Source organism: Stigmatopora argus, chromosome 15 (genome assembly GCF_051989625.1).
Source record: "Stigmatopora argus isolate UIUO_Sarg chromosome 15, RoL_Sarg_1.0, whole genome shotgun sequence".
Classification (NCBI taxonomy): Eukaryota; Metazoa; Chordata; class Actinopteri; order Syngnathiformes; family Syngnathidae; genus Stigmatopora; species Stigmatopora argus.
The window spans coordinates 7,645,038-7,652,359 of record NC_135401.1 but is presented as its reverse complement, the minus strand read 5'-3'; positions in this window follow the sequence as shown (position 1 = coordinate 7,652,359).

The window sequence follows — 7,322 nt, the reverse complement described above, 5'->3', positions numbered from 1 at the left end:
AATGGGCGAATCGAGTAGCAGCTTGATTGAAACGCCGGCAGTTTGTTTTGTGCTGGATTTAGACGCAGCGGGACGCGCGCTCGCGACGGCAAAGCGGAAGCGATGCCACGCTGAACCGACTGAGCGCTAACAAAGCACCAGCTCGGGAAAATAAAAAGGAAAGCGGAGAGAAACTCCAATGTCACGTCGCGCCTCTTAACTCACTGTCGCTATAGTTTTCTAAATGTAATAACCATTAGTCTGCCATTGACGGCGGTAGACGTTCAATCCAGTTGGACTGGCGGAGGCCATTAATTGCTTATCGAATGAATATTTTGGAAACATTTTAGGACTGAAAATAGCCCAGATCCTTTAGTTTTTGGCATCTAATGCTTTTCAATTTTTGTAATTTACATAATTTTTTTTGAGGGCATCTAATGATTGTAAAAAATTTTTTTTTACATATTTAATTTTTTAAAATATTTTTTAAATTAATTTACATTATTCTTCTCTTTAATTCTATTTGGACATTTTGGATTTTTAATAAAAAACAAGGAAAAAATCCGAAAAAAATTGTGGCAAAAATTGTTCGATTTTTAAGTGTAAAAATAAAAAAAAAACGGTAAAAAGCCCATTTTTGGGGGGAAATAAAATTGAAAAAAAGAAAATAAAATCTTTCATTTTTGTTTTTACATTTGCTTTTAAATACATTTTTAATATCTTGATTCAATTCCCTTTTTTTTAGTGGAAAGTGTCTATTTTTTAGTCGTCTGTGGTATCAGTACATCCCAAACGATTCCTCCTGAGCTGAAACTCAAATATTTCTACGCATATTGATCGCCGCCAACGTTGGCATTCAGATTTGAAAAGCCCAGCACCGGCTCAAATGGTATTTTTTGTCTTAACCCACTAAAATCCTGCTTAGAAAAAAACAAACAAAAAACAAAAACCAAGCCAAGACCAAAAAGCCAGCGTGTTGTCTGATCTCATATCCTCCCGCGGACGTAGTATCGATCCCCTATCGATAAACAGCTCCGAGCTCTCTTCGAACGCGAAGCGGGCAAAGCGAGACGAAGGCGAGAAGAAGCAGAAGAAAAAAAACCCAACAAATTACAAGCCGTGCTGCTGAGATAAAAAGGAAATGCTCACCCTGTGTCAGTTTGCACTTGTGACTCTTCGCTTCCTACGCTCCCCGAAATACACCTTGCACTCAAATCCCATTGCTGAAATTGGACAAAAGAGTCGACGTGTGGTTTTAGAAGCAGCTTAAGCATGTCTTCTTTCTTTATCACACACTCTTTTTTTTTTCTTCCCTTCTGGAGCCAGAAGCCAAGTAGCGATACAGAGGATAACAAGCAGCAGAGGTCAGCAAAGCACAAAATTAAAGGGCCACGGGGTCTGATCCTGTCCATTCCTCTCCATCCGGCAAATTGACCTTGGTTGGCTTCCTACTTATTTCTCGGCCGCCGATAAAAGGCCTGGCTCGCTCCCCCGACCGTCAGCCTTCTGTTTGTCGTCACCTTCCGCAAACACGAGACGTTTTTACAACGGCGCCGTGACTTACGATAAAGGTGATTCACTTAAAAGCAGTGAATCGCCGCCGAGGAGCACACGGCGGCGATTCAATGCCAAACTAGAACGTCCGAGCCCGCACGATTCCCTCAAATATGATTTTTTTTTTAAACAATTCGCAAATTCACTCATTCGCTAATAGACGTCCAATTTATTTTGTCTGGGGGGATAGCAGCGATCGTTCGTTTAAACTCAAAGAAAATCACTGTCAGAGCAAATTAGGACTGAAATGAAGCGTGAAAGTATTATCAAATGAACCATTGCCAGTTGGTGTCAAACCTGTGGCCCGGGGGCCTGACACGTCATTTAGTTTGGCCCGCAAAAGTAAATGGTGCGCCAGAAAAATCATGTTTTTCACGAAAATTATTTTGAAAAAAAGCTTGAAGCTCCACGAATCAATAACTATTTGCAAATCTCAATTTTTTTCTAAATATTTTTTAAAACTTCAAAATCTATGATATTTATAGGTTGGCTGTCTTCTTCTGCCCTGCGATTGGCTGGCCGCTAATTCAGGGCGTCCACCGCCTGCTGCCCGTAGTTAGTTGGGATAGGCTCCAGCACCCCCGAGAACCTTGTTCAGAAAATGAATGAATGAATAAGACAAGTTTATTAAGACAAAAATAAAGATTGTACACCTTTTTAAATTAAAAATGAGAATAGATAAACACATTGTCATTAAAGATGTTCAAAATAACTATCGATTCATTTGCTAATTGATCACTTGTCGATCTTGATTAGATTTCAGAATGCAACTGTTTCTGAATGGGTACCATAACAAGCTCAAAAGATTAAGCATCGTTATTTATCCATTATTTCTATTTTGTGCTTTTCTATATTCGTTGTATTTCGCGCAGGTTCTTCAATCTCTTCCAATTTATTTTGCCGCATACGGAGAAATCATTGACCATTTTCATAAAAGCTCCACATTTAGAAGAGGCTGGAATCCCATAATTCAGTTTGATGCTTCTTAATCTTGAAGAAAATAAGCATTTTAATCACGGACAATTCCCCCGTCTCGATTTAAGCGGCAGCAGCTGCCGACTGCGAGCGCGGGAGCTTCCTCACGTGGATTTTAGATTTGCACGGGAAAAATTAAAAAAGAAAAAGGAATAATCCTCAGCTCATCACAACACAGAGAGAACTAGCTTTTGCGCCACTTGTCAAAACAAGAATTGGGCTTTTATTGCGAAGCTGACAATGCGCCAAATGACTTACTCTCAAGACCGAGAAATAAATGCCTTGTCATAGCTTCCTTTGTCTTGACGAATTTGGCCGACGAGTATTTAAACTTTGCAAGGCAGACTCCACCGACGAAGTATCAATCATTCGTCCCGTACCGATGGGAAGAATCACTGCCGCCGCATTTTCTAGTCTTGTGTTGACTTGTGTTGCAACTCTTTAGGAATTACCAAGTCTGGATGATTTAAAAGCAAATAAAAAAAACTAACCTATGCTCAACATTTTAGTTGAAAGAAGTCGGAAGCGTTGTGGAATTAACATTTGTACTTGACAGGTCATTTCTATTGCCCTTTGTAGAACTATTCTGATTGATGAAACATTTCTTCAAATAAATTCGGGGGAGAAAGTGGCGTTTGTTTTCATAAATTAGCTTACTAGTATTATTAGGAGGTCAAAAAAATGTACCTTATTTTTCTGGTGGTCCTCTCCATTTTTTGCATAGTTTTAAGACTTGAAAGGTCAAATGCTTTTAATGTAAAGAAAGGAAAAGACTGTTTTTGCTCGATTTAACTCACGCCGCTTCATAAAGACTGCCATACATTTTATATGAATAATTTTAATGAATAAAATGTTAATAAACACAATTACAATGAATATAAACAGAAATATGCTCCAATTCTCCCCTACAACACCTCAAATAAAAATATATTAAGAATAAATGGCAGTTTATAAAATTACTTCTATTAAAAAAAAGAATAAACATTTCAAATAAAGGGAAAAACTGCATTTTTTAAAATTTATTTAGGCATTTTTAAAATTAAAAAGAGTATTTCCTTCTAACTTGAGTTAAAAAAAAGGTTTAAAAACTTTAAAAAAACTGGACGTCCATCGCCATGAATGGCAGTCAATTGATTAGATTAGAATTGTATTTCGTCCCGTATTCGGGAAATTTCTTGGTGGCAGTAGCAAGACAGACACAAGACATTGTAGACCTAGATAAGAAAGTTGAACGAGAGAATTATCGCCATCTGCCGGAATCCATCCAAGTCAAAGCAATTTAAGAGTCCTTCACAGATCTTCATTGCGAACTCAGATCAACAGTCCTCGGCCCAGAACTTGGTGATCTGTCAGGTCAATAGTCCTAAAAACAATTAAATGTCCTCGGAGCCAGCTGCAGGGGGGGAAGTGTCCTTGTCATACTGAGATTTCGTCTGCTTATAATGATTTAATGTATCACATATACATAAAATGACTAATATTCTACACATACATATAATGATTAATACGCACATATATAATAATATCCCAGAATAACCCCAACACCGACAAAGGGTCAAGAAAACTTCAAAATTTCAGCTACCTCGACTTAAAATCTTAGTTAGCAAGACCTTCTGGAACTTTAATTGTTTCTTTTACCACCACTGGCTAATTTCCAGTCCTTAACGAATAAAACCAACATCAGTGGAATTCGAACTCCGAATCATCCACATTTCAGCCAAACATCTCTTACCACTAGGTGCCCGTCAGTTGAATAAAATGTGAAAGTGAGCGATTGGTCGCAGCGACCATTGGTAGACTTCCTCTACAATCAATCGCTAAATGTCAAGAGCTTTCACGGATGTGAGCGCGGCGTTAAATATTGCTTTTTGTTTTAATCACGTGCGCTAAACGAAAGCGCTGACCTTTTCAATTCACGGCGCCGTGGGCGTGTCAGCTCGCTGCTTCCCATTGACGGTGATAGACGTCCAATCCATTTCAACCGGGCTGGCTGGCACGACAAAGCAATTCAATTGAAATGTCTGTCATGGCGTGTCAACGGATGATGGATATTTTTCTCTACTCGGTCCTCAGACGCATAATCATCATCATTATTGTTGGCTTCCTTCCCATTTAATCCCGCAAGGACACAAATGACATGTAGACATAGGAGGAAGTGACTTTGATTTTCCGCAATAATAGCGCCCGGCTTCCACCTTTTCCATTTTTCTCAATCACCGCGCAAAAGCCGCTCGTCATTCGCCCGCCGACAGACCCACGCCAAATGAGACCGGAGCAAAACAAGCAAAAGGCCGGCTGATTTATGCCGGCCCGCCTACTTGTCAGTCTGATTAAATGACTGTCAGAATCGTAGGACGCGCCGGTTACACTCGTAGGACTTGGGCTCGCCGCGATAATTATTTGGAATGTTGATTAATCTACTATTATTTTTGCGATTAGGCCACTAATCAGTTCGGATATAGATCTCGTGTTATTTACCGTTACATTACTCTGGGCTTAACATTTTAATTGCAATTGATAGGCATGTAAAGATACGCCAATTAAAATCGATTGCGGGGAAAAAGGTCATCTTTTAGCTGCGCCATTTTTGTCGTGTTGTTTTTTTATTCAAATGTTTGCAATGTTTCAGCAACATAACGCTAAATGACAAATAATGACGATAATGTGTGGGTTTCCTATCATTCGGCTGCACTTCATTCATACTGCAATACTTGCTCCTGGTAACTGTACTATCATTTTGTAACTGTATTATGTATAAGTTCGTCAACGCACTTATGGTACTTGGGCCTTTTATTATCATAGTTATGTAGTATATGTACTATGCGGCTTTTTTCTAATCATTCTTTCATCGTTCAAAAACTGTGTACAGTGGTACCTCGACATAAAAGTGCCCCGACATATGAGCAATTTGAGATACGAGTCAAATTTTGAGCAAATATTTATCTTGAGATACGAGACAAATTTTGATAGAGAGGCTGCTCATAAGAACATCATGGCCACTGTCTTTGTGGTCGCAACTCCCTCTTGTAATGTCTCTACGAGCACTGGGCGGAGCGTTGCATTTTTTTCAGTGTTTTTTTTCCCGTTAGTCAGTGCGAATGGCGGAGCAATCGCTAATACGAGAGGAGTATATACTACTATACATACTACTATACCATTAAACACATTTTAGTACAATTAAAATAAAAAGTATAATAGTATATTATATTGTTTTAAATACTGTTTTAAAACTACAGAAAATACAGCAAAAAAAAAAAAGAGAAACATTTGTTGATTGATTATTACATTATTACCCTCTTTGACTGCCAGTGTGTAAACAAAGTTCACAAAACTTGAAAAGTTACTTAAGACAACTTCAGAATTTGAGTTATGTCTACTTCAAATCTTTGGTTCCCATGCATAATAGGAAATCGACCTATGCAGTGTATATTTTGATTCGTTTAATGCGGCACCCCAACATCGACTTTAAGGCGTTTTTCCCGCGCGTGTCGGTTTCAGGATAAGCTCGTTGGTCGTCAATGAAGTCTCTGCCCGACACTGTTGCACCGTTATTAGTGGCTCTAATTTAATAATGGCGAGAGGGCTGAAAGCTGAGCTCAGTCCACTTTCCTTCTTTAAATGTCAGGACGCGCTTGACACACACCCGCGCGCGCACACATACACACCCTGCACGTACATACACATTTCCCGGCATTTAATATTCATGCTTTTTACATAACCTTTACGTAACTATGGGACGTGTTGCGATGTGTGTTTGTGTGGGTCTCTTCTCTGTAGTTTCCCTCATTATGAGAAAGCTCTTTAATGTTGGCATCCCAGCGGAGAAGAGAGGGGCTGCGCTCGTGTGTGTGTGTGTGTGTGTGTTGTTATTGCAGTGGGAAACACTGGGGCGGGAGCCAGACAGACACTCCTGCTCATGCCGCATGATCTCCACCATGATGACGCCCATATTCGCCTGGCAAAATGGATAGGGCGTCTAACACCGTTAAAGACACTGACACCCGTGCATTCACAGCCAGTCCTCCCAGTTTAAATAAATTGGACCTCTAGTGAAGTCAAGTCACATTGATTTATTTCAAAAGCCCTTAATCACAGCAAATGTCTCAAACGACCCACAGTTGACAAACAATTTCGACATCCACTGATCTGAACCCTATTGTTGTCACTGGCAGGCAATGAGTCAATACTTTCGTATTTATTTAGAGCATTTTTAAACCCTCCACCTTTATTTTACAAAAAAAAAATCAAATGAACTTAGTGGTTTACTTCACTTAGTTTTTTTTCTAAATAGGTTGAATGAAAAAGATCAAACTGTAGTTATTTTCTTTTTAGTGTAAAGGTTTATTCATTTATTTCAAATTTCTATTTTTTATTTTCTGTATCATACAGGCCTAGAACCGATTGTGTTAAATGTGCGTAGTCTCATTTTAAACCCCTCGTAGGCCTTTGAATCCAATCAAAATCAAATGGTGCCTGACTTCATAATATCGGAAAATATAGTTTTGCTTTCCGAATCACAAACATGATATCACATCGACAAAAAAAATGGTCATTTAGTGCTTTGAGATAAAGCTTGAATGAATTTGCGACCATGTTCATAACTCCGAACACATATTTCCCCGATGGAAACACCATCATTCCCATCACGTCCAACCCCTAAAACGCTAACCTGTCACGCACCTATGCATTCAATGTGTGTTATTTTGGAGTGAGTGTGTGCATGCTCTGTTTGCCACTGATAACGCCCCCCCCACCCAGCAGGAATGTCAGAGTCGCGCGTTGACTCGTAGTCCATCTGCCACTCGCTGTCCGCC